Genomic DNA, 22,816 nt, shown 5'->3' on the forward strand with positions numbered 1-22,816 from the left:
TCATTTTCATTGGTTTCCATGAATTTTTTTAATTCTTCTTTAATTTCTTGGTTGACCCATTCATTCTTTAGTAGGATGCTCTTTAGCCTCCATGTATTTGAGTTCTTTCCGACTTTCCTCTTGTGGTTGAGTTCTAGTTTCAAAGCATTGTGGTCTGAAAATATGCAGAGAATGATCCCAATCTTTTGGTACCGATTGAGACCTGATTTGTGACCTAGGATGTGATCAATTCTGGAGAATGTTCCATGGGCACTAGAGAAGAATGTGTATTCTGTTGCTTTGGGATGGAATGTTCTGAATATGTCTGTGAAGTCCATTTGGTCCAGTGTGTCATTTAAAGTCTTTATTTCCTGGTTGATCTTTTGCTTAGATGATCTGTCCATTTCAGTCAGGGGGGTGTTAAAGTCCCCCACTATTATTGTATTGTTGTCAATGTGTTTCTTTGCTTTTGTTATTAATTGCCTTATATAATTGGCTGCTCCCATGTTCGGGGCATAGATATTTACAATTGTTAGATCTTCTTGTTGGATAGACCCTTTAAGTAGGATATAGTGTCCTTCCTCATCTCTTATTACAGTCTTTGTTTTAAAATCTAGTTTGTCTGATATAAGGATTGCCACCCCAGCTTTCTTTTGGTGTCCATTAGCATGGTAAATGGTTTTCCACCCCCTCACTTTCAATCTGGGGGTGTCTTTGCGTCTAAAATGAGTCTCTTGCAGACAGCATATTGATGGGTCTTGTTTTTTAATCCAATCTGATAGCCTGTGTCTTTTGATTGGGGCATTGAGCCCATTTACATTCAGGGTAACTATTGAAAGGTATGAATTTAGTGCCATTGTATTACCTGTAAGGTGACTGTTAACTGTCTGTTGTCTGTGTTCGTTTCTGCTCTTTGCTGCTTTTAGGTTCTCTCTTTGCTTAGAGGACCCCTCTCAATATTTCTTGGAGGGCTGGTTTCGTGTTTGCAAATTCCTTTAGTTTTTGTTTGTTCTGGAAGCTTTTTATCTCTCCTTCTATTTTCAGTGATAGCCTAGCTGGACATAGTATTCTTGGCTGCATATTTTTCTCGTTTAGTGCTCTGAAGATATCTTGCCAGTCCTTTCTGGCCTGCCACGTCTCTGTGGATAGGTCTGTTGCCAATCTAATGTTTCTACCATTGTAGGTTACATATCTCTTCTCCCGAGCTGCTTTCAGGATTTTCTCTTTGTCTCTGAGACTCGTAAGTTTTACTATTAGCTGTCGGGGTGTTGACCTATTTTTATTGATTTTGAGAGGGGTTCTCTGTGCCTCCTGGATTTTAATGCCTGTTTCCTTCCTCACATTAGGGAAGTTTTCTGCTATAATTTGCTCCAATATACCTTCTGCCCCCCTCTCTCTCTCTTCTTCTTCTTCTGGGATCCCAATTATTCTAATGTTGTTTCGTCTTATCGTATCACTTATCTCTCGAATTCTGCCCTCGTGATCCTGTAGTTGTTTCTCTCTCTTTTTCTCAGCCTCTTTATTTTCCATCATTTGGTCTTCTATATCGCTGATTCTCTCTTCTGCCTCATTTATCCTAGCAGTTAGTGCCCCCATTTTTGATTGTACCTCATCAATAGCCTTTTTGATTTCGATTTGGTTAGATTTTAGTTCTTTTATTTCTCCAGAAAGGGTTTCTCTAATAACTTCCACGCTTTTTTCAAGCCCAGCTAGTATCTTTAAAGTCATGATTCTGAACTCTAGGTCCGACATCATACTAATGTCTGTATTGAGTAGGTCCCTGGCTGATGGTAGTACCTCTTGTTCTTTTTGCTGAGGTGATTTCTTTCGTCTTGTCATTTTGTCCAGAGGAGAATAGATGAATGAGAGAACGAAATGCTAACAGGTTTACAACGTCCCCAGCAAATATACTGTATATAAATCAGAAAAGACCTGAAACCAGGGGAAAAGAAAGGGAAAGAAAGAAAAAAGAAAGAGAAAAAAGAAAAAAAAAGATAAAAACAAAAACAAAACAATACAAAAATAGCAGAATATGATCAAATATGATCAGGCTAGTGCATAGATCAGTGCCACACACTAGATTTTGGGCGTATTTTGGTCTGTTAGAAAAAAGTGCCTCCTAAAATTTTAAAGGAAGAAAGACATATGTACAAAATAAGGGTTGATACAATGAAGGGATGGAAGATGACTGTAAAGATGAAAATTATAAAAGGTTTTATAAAAGGACTTGGTAAGATAAGTTGTTTGAAAAAAGAAAGAAGATTTAAGAAAAGAAAAAAAAAAGGAAAAAGGGAGAGAATGTGATCAGGCAAGAGACTAGAACAAAGCCATACACTAGTGATTTAGGGTATATTTTGATCTGTTAGAAGAAACTGTACCTCAAAATTTTAAAGAGAGAACAACTTATATATATATGCCAAAAATAAGGGTAACTACTATGAAGGGATAAAATATGACTCTAAAAATGAAAAATGAAAAAAAACAGTCAACAAAAATTAACTTTGATGAAATAATGAATCATGGTTAAAAAAAAAAAAAAAAAAGCCATGAATCTATGTGCAGTATTCCCCTAGCGCTGGAGTTCTCCCGTTCTCCTTGATCGATCAACTTGGTCTTGGCTTGCTGGCTGTTTGTGCTGATCTTCTGGGGGAGGGGCCTGTTGCTGTGGTTTCCAAATGTCTTTGCCGGAGGCGGAATTGCCCCGCCCTTGTCGGTCCGGGCTAAGGAAGCTGCTCCGGTTTGCTCTCAGGAGCTTTTGTTCCCTGCAAGCTCTCCGTACAGACTTGGAGGACCAGGGCAGAAATGGTGGCCTCCCAATCTCTACCCGGAGGAGCCGAGAACTCGGGGCCCCGCTCCTCAGTGTGCCCCCAGAGAAAAGCAGTCACTTCCGTGTCCCCGGTCTCTGGCCGCACTCCGTGCTCACCCGGCCTGTGACCGAGCGTTGCTATCTCTGGTACCCGACCCCGCGCAGAGTCTCCAAACCCAGCAGATCCCTGCGGTGCGTTCCCGCACCGCTCCTCCCTGGGAAGGAAGGGGAGTCTCCCCGGATCTGCCGCCTGCTGGGTCCCTGCTGGAGGAGCCGTGCCCCGACTGGGCCGCGGGTCACAGTCTATGGCAACCCCGAGCTGAGAGCCCGCGACTCTGCTCCGTCTCTGCAGCCGGCTTCCCCGCTCTGATACCTGGGAACTCTGCTGCACTCAGGCTCCCCCGGTCTTTCTGTGACCCCGAGGGTCCTGAGTCCACACTGTCCCGGGAGGATTCCACCCCCCGCTTAGCCACTGCAGCGACGTCCCTCCACGGAGCCAACTTCTAAAAGGTCCGATTTTGTGCTCCGCGGCTCTAGCACTTGCCAGAAGCGGCCGGCGGAGGCCCCTCCCCCGCCGTCTATCCTCCCGAATATCGCCTCGGATTCACTTCTCCGCACGTCCTACCTTCCAGAAAGTGGTCACTTTTCTGTTCAGAGAGTTGTTGCTACTCTCTTCTTCGGTCTCCTGTTGAGTTCGTAGGTGTTCAGAATGGTTTGATCCCTATTCAGCTGAATTCCTGAGACCAGACGAAATCCAGGTCTCCTACTCCTCCGCCATCTTGCTCCGCCCCTTGAGGAGCTTTGTTTTAAGGAATTATGTGGTGGTGAATTCAGAATTCACAGGAATGGATATTGTGATTGTTTAATCATGTCTGCACAGGCTTAGCAGGGGAGTATAGGTGGTGGGGTGCTTTTCATGAACTTGCCTGCCATGATTTCAAAGGGAAAAACTAAGAAGCATAGACAGAAAGTGGATTTTGGAGAGTGTAGGAAAGGGAGCCAGAGGTGGACGTAACTCAGATTTCCAAAATTAGTGACTGAGTAAATGTCCTACTGAGAAGCCTACTGGTAAAGGAGAAGTAAAGGTTTTGCAGTGTGTGCATATGCATCTACTTTGGGGGACATTTATTTTGATTATATTGAGGTAGAGTTCCCTGCACAACATTCAGGTAGAGATGTCAATTAGAAAATTGACTGCATAAATGAATCTGAAGCTAAGGGGGAGTTGAAGAATCATATTTAAGAGTGATTAACTCTTCAGTTAAAAAAAAACGAGGAAACATAGAATGAAACAAAATATGAAAGATTTCCTCAATATGTCAAGATTACCTTAAAAGTCTTAAAATAGCGAAGGGCAGAAGTCAAATCTGTAGTCTATTTCTGGTATCCTCCAGGGAAGATAATTAATTTTCCTTAAGCTCAACATTTCTACATCCAAAATAGAAACGATATAACTAACTTGTCTTTTACTTTTATCTCAGCAATCTTGAGCCGGATCATTCCAGTTCCTAATCTTTTAATTAATCCCCCTTGCAATTGGGTTAATTCTTCCTAGATGCTTAGTGAATGTTGTATTAACAATTCACAGCCCTCATTGATGGCATATTTATAAAAGTTCCTACAAACCCTAACTTTGTTTAGAGAGTAAACGTACCTCTCATAATCAACAAGCCAATCAGCCAAACCAGCCATTATGATTATTACATTTTAAAAAAATTTTGAGGAGGGGAGGGGCAGAGGAAGAAGGAGAGAGAGAATCCCAAGCAGGCTCCGCACCCAGTGCGGAGCCCAACATGGGGCTCGATCTCACAACCCTGATATCGTGATCTGAGCTGAAATCAAAAGTCAGACGCTTAACAACTGAGCCACCCAGGTGCTCCTGATTATTCTATTTTTATTGATGATACCAACCTTTTCAGTAAAAGGATGAGAATTAGCTGCCCCCCCCCCCATTCTACTTCTCAATTCCCCAGGATTTACCTTAAGATAGAACATTTCCTCATTTACTCTCATTAGATATCCTCACATTAGGGATCATTTTCAACATTTTTTTGGACCACTTGTAGGATTATCATCTGTTTTATGCATCCTGCCTGTGCTGGCCTATGTTTCCAGAACTTGCATTCTTTCCAGAATATTGAGAAACTTTCCCATCAATCACCTCACTCTCATCTTCTCAGAATATGTCTTTTATTAGCAAACGTGAGATGGAAAAGAAAATAATCTTTAGCTGTGACAATAATGCCTTGGTTTTATATTTTGTTATTTATTTTGTATTTATAGATTTTTTTTCTTAATAAGCCCTTCTTTCAACTCTTGGAAATTCTAATGTCTACAAAATATTATAATTATTAAGGTACATAGAAGCAGTGTATTTGTCTAATGCTTTTAATATTCTTATGTTTTTACAGGATATCAATATAAGGATTAATTATATTGCCAGATATTACAGACCTAGGCAGGGAATGGGGTCAGATAAATACTTAGATGATCAATTCTAAGGATGAATAATAGATTGATAAATGGGAATTAGTGTGATTTGAGGTTGAAACTTAAAGAAAAAATGCCTTGTACCTACCACTGGAATTAAATATAAAAGATGTTAATGATGGTGTTATTAATGATCTGATTCTAGGATGTGCATGTCTGTCTCCCGTAAGCCAGGGGGATCAATCATTTCAGAATGGAGAGATGCTGAAAGACTCTGACAAGTGGCAGATTTAGTTTGTAAATTTAGTTCTTGAGTCATCCCTTGATAATTTATCAATGAAAAATAGATTTCCTTTACAATAAGAAGCAAAATAAACACACTAAACCCTTAAAATTTAAAGGAAAAAGCCTTATCAGTAACAGTAGGTATTTCAAAATATGGAGCCTCTGCGGTGATTGTAGATAAAACCTGAATAATCCTTTGTTTTTGAGTCGCAAGTGGCCATAAAGAGCTGTAAAAGCAAAAATCCAGTAAATGACAACGGATAGGAAGATGTAGATTTTTCTTTTTTTAAAGATTTTATTTATTTATTTGACAGAAGGAGAGAGCATAAGTAGGCAGAGAGGCAGGCAGAGGAAGAGGGAGAAGCAGGCTCCCTGCTGAGTAGAGAGCCTGATGCATGGGGCTAGATCCCAGGACCCTGAGATCGTGTTTTTGAGCTGAAGGCAGATGCTTAATTCACTGAGCCACCCAGGTGCCCCAAAAGATACAGATTTTCTATTCCAATAGGGGATCCAAATCTTGATGATAGTGACATTTGAATTATGAGGCAATGGGCCATTTAACAATTAGAGTAAGGTTTTATGTTCTCAGAGAAATCACAATAGGTAATGTGTGGATAGTATTTCTGAAACCAGTTATTTTGTCTTATCTCAAATTTACACTGCCCTTTTAAACTAATTTTAAGTGTAATCAAGAAGATAGTTGGAAAGCAACAATCCAGTGGACCTCCCACTGTCCTGGATCATGGGTTCTAGTTTTAGCCTAGTCTTCTCTCATGCAGACAGATATCAGCCAAGACTGTGGCACTTTTGGAAGGCGGCTGTTGGGTTGCCAATGATCAGAGACATTGCCACAGTGCTATGAGAATGCAGGGTGAGAAATGAAAAATATTGTCTAAGAGGTGAGGCGGCCAATTCTCAGGACATCTTTGAGGTACCTGAGGGGAATCCCAGAACTATTTGGGAAGAATGTTTGGAGAGGCTTGAGTTTGAAAAGAGCAGAGGGCTGAGACAGAGGAATACCCTTACTGTCACTTTACTCTTACTGCTTTAGAACATATGACCTTAGAAAAATTTGTTCTAGGTAGAAAGTATATTTTAGTCAAATTATCATAATCCAGGTGTATTAGTTTCCTATGGCTGCTATAGCAAATTTCCACAAACTTGAAGGGTTAGAACAACAGCACTTTTTTTCTCGGAAGTTCGGGAGGCCGGAAGTCTGAACTCAGCGTCACATGGCAGTGGGGCCTCACTCCCCCATCAGCTCTGGTGGAGACTCTTCCTTACGTCTTCTGGCCTCCGTGGCTCCTTGGGGTCTAATCACTGAAGGCTCTGCTCCTACTTCACATCATCTTCTCCTCTTCTGTCTGCATCAACTCTCCCTCTGTCTCTCTCTTTATGGACACTTGTGAATGGAGTTAGGGCCCATCTGGATAATCCAGGAGAGTCCCCCCATATCAATATCCTTAATTTAATTGCATCTGCAATGATTCCTTTTTCTTGTGAGATAACATTTATAAGTTTAAAAAAAAAGGACCTGAAGACATTGGGTGGCTATTAACCAGGTAAGAGAGGGTAACAGCAATGACTAATTAAAAAGAAATAAAAAGGGAAATCATAGGCCACTAACTTCAATTTCCATTCCTTTTCTTAATTTCCTGTTCTTAAAACTGTATTTTCATCATCATCATTATCTCAGGCCATCCTCTCCACTTAATTTTGTTTCATCATTCTAACAAATATTTTCCACCCTGGCTACATGTAAGAATCACCTGGGCACTTTTATAAAACTACAGATACTCAGGCCCAACCTTAAGCTAATCAAAATAGAATCTCTGGGACTAGGGCCTGGTATCAACATTTTTAAAAGCTTCTTAGGTGATTCCAACATGAGGCCAAGGTTAGGATTTACTTCAGTAACGGGGGACAAATTATGCTTGGTTTATGGGCCTGTGTCATATCAGGGAAACCACTGGCTTTGAAACTGGAGTTTGAATCTTGTCTGACATTACCTAGCTATGGGACCTCAGACAAGACATTCTGGTGCCCAGATTTATTGTAAGTTAATATAGATATATATATATGTGTATGTGTGTGTGTGTGTGTGTGTGTGTGTGTGTGTGTATACACACACAGATATTTATCTATAATATACTTAACATTTATGCATATTCATTTATAATATAAATATGGATAATGTTTGTTAAATGAATGTCAGGAACTATGTGAAATGTAACACCATGGTAAATGATAGTGATAAAATAAAGAGGAAAGCAAATATGAATCCTGCCCACGTGCAACTTATACTATAGTGGAGAAAAGGACATTAATCAAATAAAATCTCTCAAAATGTGATATTGAGGCAAAACAGTGCTATAAAACTCTATAATGCTATTGGTAGTGTTTTTCCTCAGTCAAAAACATTCTGAAAAGCACCTCTAAAGAAGTGATAAACACTGTGATAGAGAGCTGAGATCAGAAGGATAACATTCCTTTAATAACTCCAAGCAGGAGTTATTAAAGGAATGTGAAGAAGGAAAAACACTCTGGGAAAAGGGACAGGTGTATGCAAAACCCAGACTGTGAGAGACCACAGTGAGGTCATGGTCTGGAGGTAAGCCAGGGACCAGTTGAGAGAGTGCAGTGACAAGTGGGACAAGACCAGACTGGGCAGGAGTTCAGAGGAAGTTCATTCAGGGACTCCTAAGCCATATTAAGGAATTCTGCCTATCAGAGATAGTCAGGAAATGAGGGTGATATGTTACCTTGGGACTTGGAGAGAGGCCAGAGTGGATGCAAATAAATGAGTGTGCTATTGGCATAGTCAAGTAAAAGATGGTGGTAGCTTTCTTCAGAGTGATGATAACAGGGAAAGGAATGGGTAGATTAAAGAAATAGGCAATAAAACTCACAGTGAGGAAGAGTGTGAGGGAAACCAGTGAAGACTCCTACATTTCTGGCTTCTACAGTTGGGTGAATTGTGAGCCCTTCACTGTGATGGAAAACTCTGGAAGAGAGTCAAGTTCAGAGAGGAAGATCAGGAGATTTGGTTTTGACCTTGTTTAACATTTCTATGAACTATTTAAGAGGAATCACAAGATGGCATTTGGGTAGGCAGGTCCGTAGTTAAGAAAAGAAGCTTAGGCTGAAGATAAGTATTTGGGAGTCCTGTGAAAATGGGCAGTAATTAAAGCAGCAGCTATAAATGAGATTTCTCAGGGACAGAACATTGGGTGAGAAGATATGAGAAATCAAGGCTGAGTGCTGAAGAACTCCTGGCCCAGGCAGGAAGAGACAAACTTGAAAATTTGACAAAGATTATCAGAGCAGTAGGAAAAGAATCTGGAGAGTATTTATCAAGCAATCCCCCAAAGATAACTATACTTACAAGAGTGTACTCAAGAAATGTGGATGTTGATTGTAAGTGAGGTAAGATGAAGACTGGGAAAAGTCCACAGGCTTTAATGACATGAAGGTCACTGGTGGTCTGTGGAAGAACACTACCAGGGAATAAATAAGCAGAAAATTAGATAGAAAATTATTGAACAATGCATGGGAAATAATAAATTAAAACACAGGGTATAGATGAATGGTTTGAGAAAAATGGCTGTGAAAAGAGAGTACATTACCAAATGACATTGAAAGGTTGAGGGATTTTTGCTTTACTTTCTGTTTGTGTGTCTTAATGGGAGAGACTGAGATCATTTAATAACTGCGAAAAGGAACTACATGGGAAGAAGAGGTTGAATTATAAGAGTTAACAGTGTGTGTTCCTGAGAAGGAACTAGATTGGTCTTGGATAGGAGCTAGTTCTCCTTACCTAAAACAGGAGAGAGAATAGAATGGAGGCAGATGAAGTAAGTTTACATGCTTGGTCTCAAGGAAATGGACATGTTTCTATGTTAGAGTTTCTATTTTCTTTACGAATTCATCTACTGAATGGGTGGTGGAAAGACAATGATCAGAATTTTGAGAAGAGGGGAAGATTTGCAATAGACTTGTGAGAGTTGAGAAGGAGGGACTGAATTAACCAAACACAATAGGATTTCTAGGTATAATGAAGGTCCCAAGTAAGGTTGCTGTTTTTTCAGAAGTTCCAATCTTGTATTGTGTCATTTCCTCAAAAGCTCAGCTGTTCAGGGCAGAGTTGAACTCATGCAGGGTTGGAGGGGAAAAGGAAGTTGGGCATGTATGAGAGTATTAGTTAAACAACACAACAGACTAGATCCTCTATAAAACCAATAATCTTAGCAACTCATTCTCTCCTCACACTGGTCATGCTTATTTCAGACTTTCCCCTCCCCTCAAAGTTCTAATCTTTTGCTTCCTTCCACCACCTGCTCAGAAGATGAAAGCCCTTCCCACTTTCTAGAGACCACGGAATGTGAACTTCATAATGAGGAGAGTGAAGAAATGAGAGGTGCTGATGGATTGGAGTTCCCATTCTCCACTTAATTTTTACATAAATATTCATAACCTCGTCAAATTTCTATAAATTCTTTTTAATATAAATATTCTAGTGCCTTAAATAATTAGAAAATTCCTCTATGATCATTTCCACTTGTGATCTTTCACTGACTTCTTGTAATGAATTTTCATGGTGAATAAAGAATGCTTTCAAATAGCCACCATGTATGTGTAGTTTGGACCCCTCTCATGTCATGTCTAGTGGTCATGACAGTGGCTGCTGCTTAGCTCACATGTTTAGAGGATGATGCTAATGAGGTTTGTTTAGTGTCTCTCCTCTCTGGCTTCAAACTGACCTCTCCCCTCCTCCTCTACTCAACTTTCTTACAAAAGGAGATCATTAGTCTTGCAAGGTGGATGGGGTAGAGCGGAGCAAACGTGACCACAAACACATCAATGGTATGGAAAGAAAATGCATTCCTCTTGCTTTCTTGATGGGCTGTTCTTTACAAAAGCATCAACTATCTTCATAAATGGGTTTAGTGTTTGTGAAGTGCCTTCGTATCTGTTATCTGCCAATTTTTGGAGGTAAAGAACATTATTACCTCCATTTTTCAGATGTGAGATCTGAGATTCAGTGGTGTCAAGGGGCGTACCATCAAAGCAGTTGTATTAACCATGTCTTTATTTTCTGTATTGCCGATGCTCTGACATCTGGGGCCTTGCTGACCTTGGAGGGCCCCTCCCAGGGACCAGCAATTCCTAGAGCTAGGAAACAACTCACTTGTGAGTGTGCTCTTCAGATACAAACTGGCCCATCCAGAGCCCACGCCCCAAGTATCACCTCTATCAGGCTCTCACACTCTGAGTTACCATCCACTGGCCCTAATCACCCCAGGGCCAGGTACTAGACAACTAGGGACAGCCCCTATGCTCCAGGGCCTGTTGAAATTGTTCAAACTAGCCAATCATAAGTCTGCTTACCTTGCCTCTCCCCAGTTCCTTCCTGGGGAAACCACGATGAAGGATCCTGCCCACAGCTCTTCCCTCTCCTTCTACCTCCTTACCAACCTTGATGATTCCTAGTGTGGCTCCTCCTGGTGTGTCATGCCTCTCCTCTCAGGAACTGTGAGTAATAAGGTTTCTTTTCTCTCTCTCTCTTTTTTTTTAAGATTTTATTTATTTATTTGAGAGAGAGAGAGAGCTCACAGGAACGGGCAGGGGGCAAAGGGAGTGGGAGAAGCAGACTCCCAGCTGAGCGCTGAACCAGGGAGCCAGACACAGGGCTTGATCCCAGGATCATGACCTGAGCCGAAGGCAGACACTTAACTGACTGAGCCACCCAGGTGCCCCAATAAAGTATCTTTTTAATGGCTGTTGTCTCCTGATCTGTTGGCTTTGCAATACCTCGGATTTTTTTATTAATGCACTCTATTTCACAAAAGTAGTTTCACTTGAAAGTTATGAAAGCCAGATTTAGAATCCAGGTTTGGATTCTTTCCATTTTACCACTCTACTGCACTGTGGATAGTGGGGCAAAAAAATCACATCCACTATTAATTGAATTCATTCATACATTAAATATGTATGTTTGGAGCACCCATAACATGCTAGGCAATTGCAAACACTGGGTATATTTATTGATAAAATAAATTATAATAAGAGTGCCTGGGTAGTTCAATTGGTTAAGCGTCCGACTCTTGATTTCAGCTCAGGTCATAATCTGGGGACCACGAGATCAAGCCCCAGGTCTGGCTCTGCGTTCAGCATGGAGTCTGCTTGGGATTCTTTTTCTCTCCTCCTCCCTCTGCCTTTCCCCCCACTCATGTGTGTGCCCATGCTCTCTCTCTCAAATAAATACACAAAATCTTTAAAAAATAAAATATTAATAGACAAAGTGGGCAGACAAAAAAAACAAGTAAATACACATATAGATATATAATTACAAATTGTGACAAGTGCTCTAGGTGACAAGGAATACTCTAATGTATGTTGTCTACTTCAGATTGGAGGTCAGAAGAGATTTTCTGAGGAGGTAATATCTGAACTATGACGTGAAGGAAATGAAGGATCCAGCCAAGTAAAAAACTCCAAAGCCTTAGATAGGAATGATCTTGGTTTCTAAGAGAATGGAAAGAAAACCACAGTAGATACAACATAGGAGAGAATGGCACAATGTGAAATTGAAGAAAGAAGGAAAAGTCAGGTTATTTCAGGATTTTGTGAGCTATGGAATTTGAATTGTTTTGCTAGAATAATGGAAAACTACTGAACGGTTTTAAGCAAGGGAGTGTGACATGATTCCTTTTTTTGTGTATAAAATTCACTTTGGCAGCTGTGGAGAATGGATACAGAGTGGATAAGAATAAAGTTATTTTAATAGATCAGAAAAAGATATGTGTGGCTAGGTCTAGGGTGATGGCTGTAAAGATGGAGAGAACCAGGCAGGCTTAAGATATATTTTGGTGATGGATTGATCATATGTGTGAGGGTGAAGTGAGGAAATCAGAAGAGCAACTTGAAGGGTTTTCTTAAGTAATTAGTCAGTTGCTGCTGCCATCATGTGCTCTGATGGAGAAGACAGAGGGAGGAACGTGTGTGTGTGTGTGTTTGCGTTTATGCATGTAATAGGGATGAATGAGGTGGAAATTGAGAATCCTGTTTTAAAAACACATGTCAAGTTTGACATGCCTCTGAACTCTTTCAGTGGAATAGTAATAGATGGTTGCCTATAAATCTGCATTTCATATATCAGAAGGCTGAGCTGAAGATATGTTTAGGAAGAAAATGCACAGAATTAGCATTTCACAATGCTAAAAGAATGAGTTCATCTGGGGCCATATTTATAAGAGAAATAGAAAGGTCCACAACTGGTTTCTGAGAAGCTATAACATTTGTAGGTTAAGGGCAAAGTCCTGGAAAACGATAATCAGAAATGGGCAAGAAAAAATGAAACCAAAACATGTGGATCACTTTGTAAGGTAGGAATTATCAGTATTTAGCAGGTTCAGAAGCTAATCGGCTAGCAAGTGGTAGAATTGAGATTTAAGCTCAATATGTCTGATTTTGACATTTCTATTCTGGTTGCTCTACCAGCTTTCTTTCTGAAAACAGTGATAATAATTGAGCATCACATATTCTCAATGTTTTCTAAACTGACTGGTTGTAAATGTCTCCTGGAATTCTTATTGAAGAGCAGATTATAAAATCCCTCTCTTTCTGATTAAAGATAATTCCTGTTTTTATCCTGAAACTACAAGCTAAATATAAGTTGATATAAAAGTTAAAGAAGATAACATAGTTTGATCTAAACTCGCTAGAATCAGAGTGGTTAAATGACCTGCCCAAAGTCACACAGCTAGAAAGAATTGGCATTTGAACTCAGGACCACTTGTCTTCAAAGTTCTACTTAATGGCTATTACCTCCCCAGTATGAATAAAAACACTAATCAGTTCCCATGAACTCCCTTGACTCTGCTGAAAACCCATCTAACCTCCTTTAGATTATATATATTTTTTTCTATGAAGTTTTTATTTATTTATTTATTTATTTATTTATTATTATGTTATGTTAATCACCGTACATTACATCATTAGTTTTTGATGTAGTGTTCCATGATGCATTGTTTGCGTATAACACCCAGTGCTCCATGCAGAACGTGCCCTCCTTAATACCCATCACTGGGCTAACCCATCCCCCAACACTCCTCCCCTCTAGAACCCTCAGTTTGTTTCTCAGAGTCCACAGTCTCTCATGGTTCGTCTCTCCCTCTAATTTCCCCCCCTTCATTTTTCCCTTCCTACTATCTTCTTCTTCTTTTCTTTTTAACCTATAATGTATTATTTGTTTCAGAGGTACAGATCTGTGCTATGGTGATCTATTGAGTTTTAATTTTGATGATTTTCCCTTCATTTGGATGCCTATAGTATTTATTATCACTAATGTTAAATCATCACTCAACATAGGTTCCTTTTTGTTGCTGTATTCTGTCTCCCTTGGACTGTAAATTCCTTATGGTCATGACTTACATTCTGTGGCCAAGTCTCCTAGCTAACCACCAAAATCCATTTTCTTTTTCTCCCTAGTTACTGAAACTAAATTCTCAACTGCCCTTGCAGTTAAGTGTGACTTTGAAACAAAGTTCTTGCTAATGGAGTAGAAGTTTAATATGCCTCTTTCAGGCCTAAGCCATAATAATTTCCATGAGAGTTCCACCATGATCTTTCCCCCTTTCTATGTGCCCAGATGGTCATAACCAGTGTTAAATGTGGTGGAGTCACTGCTAGCCTGGTTCCCTGAGAGACTGCATGGAGCATAACTCCCTACCAACCTGAGATGCTCTATAATGTATGTGATTTATACAATTTATTACTGGTTAAGGCTTTGAAACAAAAAAGGTAGGTCTCAAATTATAAGATATATATAACAAGAATAATATTTTTATGAAGCAGTTAGGGGAAAAATTAAATTAAACTATAGAATCAACCAACCAACCAACAACAACAACAAAAAAAGATTTTTAGGTTTCAATGACATTACTCAGAGAAATAATTAGAGTAAGATATAGAGAAAGCATTGGAGTAAATGCTTTTTTTTTCTTTGAATTATAAAGTGTGTTAAATTAATTAGGAAGAAGTTAGAAGAAGAATAAACAATTTTTTTTCTGTTGACTATCAGCTAAAACCTGATTTAACTGAAAGAGTGATTATTTTGATTTGTATTATGTATTGTGTTATGAAAGTGATAAGTGATCAAGTTGACTGTTAGAACTTAATGTGACTAGTATATACATCATCCCATGTGTAATTTGTGAGATCTCAGGAAGTGGTTGAGGGAAAGAGAGATCCAAAGATTCTTCAATCCTCCAGTTCTGATCTATTGCTTCTTTATAGGCAAATATCTCCTGGGACCTACAGGTAACTGGATACAAGTGAGACCTTAGACTGTTAAGGGAAGTCCCCACCAGAAGCACTGGTTCACAGCTTTCTTATCCAAAGGTGGATGAGTATCTCCATCCTTCTCTCAGGAACCACAGGACCAAAGGTGGTTGGATTCTAGGGAGAGTTTTATCCACATATAGCTGAGGGTCTCTGGGGAAAGACTGACAATGGACACATACATGATCTCTCTGGACCCCAAGTGTCCAGAGAAGCAAAATGGACAAGCTAAATCCTATTTCTCTTGGAAATTGAGACAATAATTAATTACCTGAAGTTGGAGAAAATTCTTCTAGGTAGTTTAGCAAGGAGGTGGCTACCTACTTGTTTTTAAACTGCCAGCCCTGTAGAAGAACATACAAGTATGTTTTCCCCTATTTGTAGGAATATCACCACTCAGGAAACTTTTATCATCCAAACTGATATCTGATGACCGGCAAAGAAAGAGGAAGAAAAAGTTGATTGCATAGTATCCACAGTAGTAATACAGCTGCTGAAAAAGCCCACAATCTGAATAAGAAACTAACAAGAATGCTTAGGTAGAACCTTAAGGGAAGCAATCATACATGCATATAAACACTTCTCTTGACTTATTCTTAGAAATCCTTGAGTTGTCCATGAGAATATTTGAATTTTGAATGTTTAGATCAATAATCAGACTCTTAATATAAGCATATTCATAATCACATTGAAAACTACCTTAAAAGAGGGTACAGCTCTATGATTTTAGTGCCTGTATTTTCATTTGTATTTACGATCATGATGAAACTTTTAATGAATTAATTTAGTATCACCTGCTAGTAAGAAAAAACTAAAGAGGTAGGTCTAATAATATTTAATGATTCACTTAATGAATTCCATATGAAAAAGGTTTTGCAATAAATGGGAAATATTTTTAAAAATGAGTCATCAAATGATGCAACATAGAATAGATCAAACCCAAATGATTCTGTACAAATTCCTATTCAATACAACATTCACATTGTAAATGGTAATGTAGATACAACAAAGTATTATACATAACATTAAATTATTATTTATTTGATTTTTATTGGTTTTGTAGCTGTTTTTATTTTGTAAACTTGTTTAAGTTTATAGTTGCATCAGAATTAAGAACATAAGCTTAGTTTTATGTCTGTATATATTTAACTGATTTATACCAACAATAGAAGTCTACTCTATTTTTCCCTTTGGAGGAGGTGTCTGTATACTCAGACTTGAGAAATATTGCTTTATATATGTGTATATATATATTGTGTATAAAATATATATATATTTAATGTATTTTTATTTCTTATCCTCAGTTCAAAATATCATTTTCCATTTTATATTCATATAATATCTTAAGATATTTCCTAAATTGCATTTTCATATATTTAATCTGTAGGCTATAGATACTTTTTACTTGCAGGTAAAGCAAAAAAAAAAAAAGTAATCATTTATTGAATTCTACTTCCCAGAATTCAGAATTGTGATGTCAAATCAATATATCATGTGGCTGTGAGCTTTTCTTCCATGTCCAGACACACTGTCACATGTTCCAACAACCCGTAATACAATGGGCTTTTCAAGAAGCTGAAAAGCATTTTCCAGAGTCCAGCTACTGTGGGATCAAAACATCTCAGTTACCACCAAATCTGTGATTGTTTACAAAACAAGTGGAAAGGTAATTCTTTAGAGATGAGGTTTACTGTCATCTATTAAAATAAAAAATATCAGGAGAATATTATATTCCAATGAGAGGTGAAAGAAAGGCAAGCGGTGCTTAAAATGATGTCTTTAATAGAACTTGTTATTCTCATGTCTACATTAGTAATTATAAAATGTAGTTTCTGACTTCTTTATTAGAGCTTAAAGGAATGATATTATGTGCTTGTTTTCCATTCTTACTTGTATTTCTGTTCTTGGCCTCTCGCCCCACCCCCTAAGAGTTCCTAAATAACAGGAACAGTTGAGGAAGTTTCTTCTTGAATCATAATCAAGACTTAAATGTGGCTCCGAAGCAGACCTAATCCTGTGGCAATGATTCTGCAAATGTGTCCTTTACAAGATATTTACCTTTATTGAGACCAGCTGGGAAGGGAGGGAAAGCATAATTTTGACCAATTCAGATAGCATAATTGCAGGATTATATCCTAATATCTTGCTCATCAAACACTGGCCCACTGAATGTTAGATTGACAGGAAGCAATAAATGCTCTCTTTAAGAAATACTTTTGAGTGGTTTCCATAACTGACTTGAAAATGGAATTCCTAAAAACAATAACAAAGAAATCATTTCAAAGGAGCACATCTGAGCTGTCACTCCGGCTCTCCAAAAGCTCGATTCTCTGTTGACAACATTAACTCAGGCCATCTGTAACTTGTTCCTATCTCTTCCCAGTCTCATCTGGCCACTTAATATGTCTTGGGTCTGACGCTTGAAGAGTCTTCGGTGTGTATAAAAAAATTGATACATCTTGATTCAGCTGATAGAGCATAAGATTGCTCTTACAGATATATTGCAAGTTTAAAAAAAATTATGGGACTTCAACAGAATGGAAGACACTGTAAATTTTACACAATGAATGAAACATGTTTTCTCAGCTCTTTTCATTCTGTAGAAAATTATGTATCACCCATTTCAGATGGTGCACACACTTCACTCATCTCTTTGATAGCTGGTTTCATTTAGCTAGTGGGGAAGGGAGAAAGGAGAGCAGAAACTCCACTCATTTGTTCATCTTTCAGAAGAAAATTTGAGACACTTACAATAAGCAATTTAGTACCTTTTTTTTCTTCGTGTGAGGTTTTGACTTATGACTTCAGGTAAGAACCCCATCAGAACCCAGCAATTCACAGGGACTTACCCTTGGGCAGTTTTTGATTGCCATCTACTTAGAGTAAATAAGCGGACACTTCCAGGAAATCTATTTCCTTTCAGTGCTATAAGATTCACACCATATTTTGAGATAAAAAGGAATATTGCGGGAAATATAAACTACAGTGACAAGGAAGAATTGCTTAATTTAGTAGAGAAGAAAGATTCTTCTTCAAAAATGTGAAAGTAGACAATGTATTGTTCCAGGGTGATTTCAATTTCATTTATATGCAGCTTTCAAATGGAACTATTTCAAAAATAATTAAAACTAGGAGGCTAGTCTCTCATATCTTGAATGAGCTGGTTCTGAATTCCTTTCCTTGCAGGAATTTTTCTTTTTTAATCCTACCTGACTTGCCTCACTTTCATGCTCATAATACCAATCAAGATATGATCACTGGCTCTTGTTGGGTCCCTGCTGAATGAATTACTTGCTTTCCGAGGATTTGGGCCTAATTTCTTCCACTATATCGATAGCTCTTTTGAAGATCAGTATGCTGTTTTCTGATTGTCCCTAATCTGTTTAGCCCTTCTTTGCACGCCGAAGAATTCAGAAAATGTTAGGACGTGGTCACCTGGATTGTCTTTACAGGTAGCTTTTGTCCAATTGTGCACATCCAGTGCTGCTTAAAAGAGGCTACTACTCAGTCCTCATTGTCTTTCACCCCAGTTTCTGTTCATGATGGTGGAGCATATCCCCTTGGTTATAGGCAATAGTGTACGGCCGACTGGCATTTTCTTGAACCAATGCCTGTGTATTATCAAATGAGGAAATTTGGTCTTTGTGAAATGTTGAGAGCACCTTAGTATCATGATACATGAATCAGAGAAGCAGCTCTGCCTATCTCACTACCACCCATCGGGTAACACTGTGAAGCATTGCATGGTAAAAATGGAACAATCTTTGTACATGTTGGGTGGGTCCCCGAAGGTTAAAAAGAAAACCACCTGAAAAGTAGCTCCCATAAGGCGTATTCTGGACTTGATATGAGCTTCTTTCTTATTTAGATAAGGCATTTTGGTTTGGGGCAATTTAATAGGGAAATGATAAAGTTGCTACTCTTTCAGGGAAATGTCAGGGGAATTTTGATTTGGGTATGGGAATTTGAAATGCTCAGGAGGAAAGCAAAGCTCTTATAGAACAGTAACTACTTATTAGGTGACATGAGGATCTAGAAATGAGATGGGGTTACAAGTGGCTGAAAGTATTTGCCCTATTCTCTTCCTTTATTGCTTATTGGATTTACTTATTGTGATCATTAATTTTATATGTCAAATTGACTGGGACACAGTATGCCCAGATGATTGGCTAACTGTTATTTCTGGGTGTGTCCGGGAGGCTGTTTCCAAGTGAAATTAGCATTTGAATCAGTAGATTGAATAAGGCAAATTGCCCTCCCCAGGGTGGGGGGGACATCATCTAATCCCCCCCTGAGAGTGTGAATAGAACACAAAGGTCGAGGAAAGATTCGCTCTTTGCCTGAGTAGTTGAGCTAGGGCATTGATTTTCTCTTGCTCTTGGTGCTGCTGCTTCTTGAGCCTTCAAACTCAGATTGGAATCTATACCACGGGCTCTCTGGCTCTCAGGTCTTCTTAAGATACCACCCGCTTTCCTGGGTTTCTATTTTGTAGACAACAGAGTGTGGGACTTGAAAAGCTCCATAATCACACGAGCCAAATCAGTGTGTGTGTGTGTGTGTGTGTGTGTGTGTGTGTGTGTGTGTGTGTATTTTATCGGTTGTGTTGTACCCTAACTAGCACCCTTACGTGGCAAATATGAGACAATGCTTATTTTCCTTCAAAATTTAAAATCAAGAGCACTTTTTAATTCTCAATTCTTGGGATATAAATATAAAATATGCTTAAGCCAGAGAGAATATATTGGAGCAGAATCATTCTCAAGGACATAATGAATGAAATAAGGACTCAAATGAATACTTGACTGAGAACTGGGATAAACTATGATATACTCCCAGCTCTGTTTCTAACTAGAGGTATAAATGTGGTGATGTCTCCTCCTCTTTCTGGGTTTTAGATAGCTTATCTTCAGATGAGGAGGCCGGATTGTATCAGTCATTCTCAACTTGGGACAGTTTTGCTCTCAGGAGACTGTTGGCAATGTCTGCAGACACTTTGGTTGTCACAAGTGAGAGTGATGGTGATGTTACCAGATGATCTATCATAGCTGCTAACTCAGGAAACAAACAGATGAGCCCTGGTGCTTTCGTGGCCAACTGCTCCATCCTGGAGAATCCTGAGGGGGCTGAACAAATCCAGAGCATGGCTCCTGTCTGGGTTGGCTAGCTCTGTTGCCAAACAAACTTGGATAAACTCGTTGCAAGAGAAGCCAGTAACTCAAGAGATGAGGGTTTGGAAAAGAGAAAGGGAGAAATTTATCTTGGGTGTTGGCAGCTGGGGGAGGTGGTAGGCTCAAGCCATAACAACCACCCTTTCTGCCTGTAAGATGGACAACTAGAGTTGTATAGAGAGAGGTTGGGGAAGAGAGGAGTCAGGGAATACATGATTGTCAGTGTGGGTATTGGTATGCATTCAGCCCAAGATCACAGATAGGGAAGGGGATGTGTGTGGTGTAGTCTTCTGGGTATTCCATTGTTATCAGAGTTTTTCTGGTCTGGTGGTTGGAACGTTCCAGTTATTGTCAATGCCTCCAGAAAGTACAATAAGAAACATTGTTGGGATCTATAGTTGAGCAAGAGGGCCTGCTGGCGTCTCATGGGTAAAGCCTAGAAATGCTGCTAAATATCCTATAATGCACAAGACGGCTTCCCACAAGACAGAATTATCCACCTCCAAATGGCAATAGTGTTAATGTTGAAAACCCCTGGTTTAGATTCTTTTTCTTGCAGTCCTAATCTTTATGAATCTAGCAATCTGCTCTCATTGTATCAGTTAAAGTATTTGAACTTTGAAGGTTATTTTTTTAAATAAAAAGAACAAATCATGGTGCATAATTAATATGAAAGAAAATTTTACTAGTAAGAAATATAGTCTCATTTATGAAATACTCCCCTGGATGTATTAATTTAAAGCATACTTTCAATACCAACCACGTTTTCCCAAGAAATATCTTCTTTCATGGATCTCTATACACACAACTTTTTAGTAAAACTGTGTTAAGGAGGGGACTGAATTCTCTTTGTCTTAAAGCTATTTTTGTATTTGTTACTGGTGATGAAATCTGTCAGAGGAAAGTTGAAAAGAAGTAGAGAGAGGTTCAAAATGACTAATGGTCTGAAAATCCCCTTGCTTGAAAATCTTTTCCACACTGCCTCTAACTTAGATATCCAGTTTGATTAGCAAGCTCTTCCTTGGAAATACAGACAACCCCTGAGAACGAACGGACATCACTGTCTGTTGGTATGAATCTCCTTAATCATAACGATGCCTAAGGACTCAGAGTTTTGTTTGGAAATAAGGAAATTTGGAGGTGGTGCCTGCATGGATGGGACTGTTTGAGACTGTGACTCTCTGGTGGACGGACAGGAAAGAGAAGGTATTGGAATAGAGGGTGATGGGAGGAGGGAGAATGGAAGAACACTTGTTCTTTGTGTTTCTGCTTCTGGGAATCACCCAGTAGGTGTGAATGCTTAGCAAAGACAAAGAGGAAGAAGCCCCCAAATTCTCAGTTTGGACATCCCTTCTTCACAGCACATTTCTCTAGTTGTGTCCACTGTATGTTCCAGAGAAGAAAAGGGGAAAGAAATGTCCCGTGAATTCTTCATTTCTTTCATTTTCTTTTTTTGTTTTTATTAGTAGTAGAGTTTCATTTTCAGAGGGCCTTTGAAAAGGTTATTCAGGAATGCAGGAGGTTTATATTTGAATTTATGTAACAATCAAAGGTGACTTACCTGTCCTTCGGTCAGCTTAGTGAGTCCCCTGACTTCCTTGAGCTTATGGGTCATTATCCTAAGCTCATGGGAGTATGGGAGTATTGTTTTTACCTCAGGATTCACCTGTAAATATATATATTTTCTTAAAATATAATATTAATATTAATGATTTTATATATTATGTGTAATTTATAATTATTAATAATTATGTTATAGTTATAATAATTGTAATTATACTGTAATTTTATATACATAGATATATACTTTAACAAGTAAAATTCTGATCAGAACGAGGTCAAGTGGGCATTGCTTTGATTGCTTGAAGCAGATCTACTGGTCCCCAGCTGGTAGGATGAGCTGGCCTCCCATTTCAACAGTTTCTAGTTTTTGTCCTCCACAAAGACACATCCTCTATTCTATCAGGCAGTAGATATACTTCTGAACTCCTATCCCTTTTGAAACTTACACTAAGGTGTCAGTGACCTGTGGGCTTTCAGTTTCCTTTCTATGGCATCTAGAGTTATATTTAATAGCAGGCAAAATTAAAAGAAATTAGGGCATGAGTTAAAATTGTTGAATTTCAGATATTAAGAATGGATAGTTGAGATATAAGGGGCTTTTCAAGTCTCCTATTGAAGACTTTTTGTTCCTAAGTTTAGCTAACCAGCAAGTCTTTCTTTTCCCTTTCTGTTCCAGAGACTTCTAGCTCTGTATCCCATAAAAAATACAGATCTACTATACCGAATCTGAAACCTCAGAGCCTGATGTTTTTCAGAATTCATTTTTTCTGAAAGATAATACAATGAATAGGGGGAACACAGAGAATTTGTAGGGCAGTGGCACTACTCTGCATGATACGTTCATGGTGGATACATGTTATTATATGTTTGTCCAAACAAATAGAATGTACAACACCAGGAGTGAACCCTAATGAAACTATGGACTTTGGGTGATAATGTGTCAATGCAAGTTCATTGATTATAATAAATTACCACTCTGGTGCTGGATATTGATAATAGGGGAGGCTACATGTGTGAGGGGATAGAGAATATATGGAAAATCTCTACCTTCTTCTCAATTTTGCCATGAACCTAAAACTACTCTAAAAAATAAAGTCTATCGTTTAAAAAGATAATATAATATATAAGCCATATATATTACAAAATCACTAGTAGAGTCTGAAGCAATACTCAGTAATCAAAATAATATCTTTACAGTGAAAATTTTGCTCATTTATGCTAAGTGGGATAAACATAGTGTCTA

The 22,816-nt window shown here is 38.7% G+C and overlaps 1 pseudogene; it reads right to left on the bottom strand.

The window, feature by feature from the left end:
• The window catches only part of LOC112834993 (small ribosomal subunit protein eS4, X isoform-like), a 155,527-nt pseudogene extending 133,902 nt beyond the window's left edge, over window positions 1-21,625 (bottom strand).
• Window positions 21,626-22,816: the final 1,191 nt, after the last annotated feature.

Source organism: Callorhinus ursinus, unplaced genomic scaffold (genome assembly GCF_003265705.2).
Source record: "Callorhinus ursinus isolate GAN/ISIS: 27379988/994484 unplaced genomic scaffold, GSC_fseal_2.0 scaffold11, whole genome shotgun sequence".
NCBI classification, from domain to species: Eukaryota; Metazoa; Chordata; class Mammalia; order Carnivora; family Otariidae; genus Callorhinus; species Callorhinus ursinus.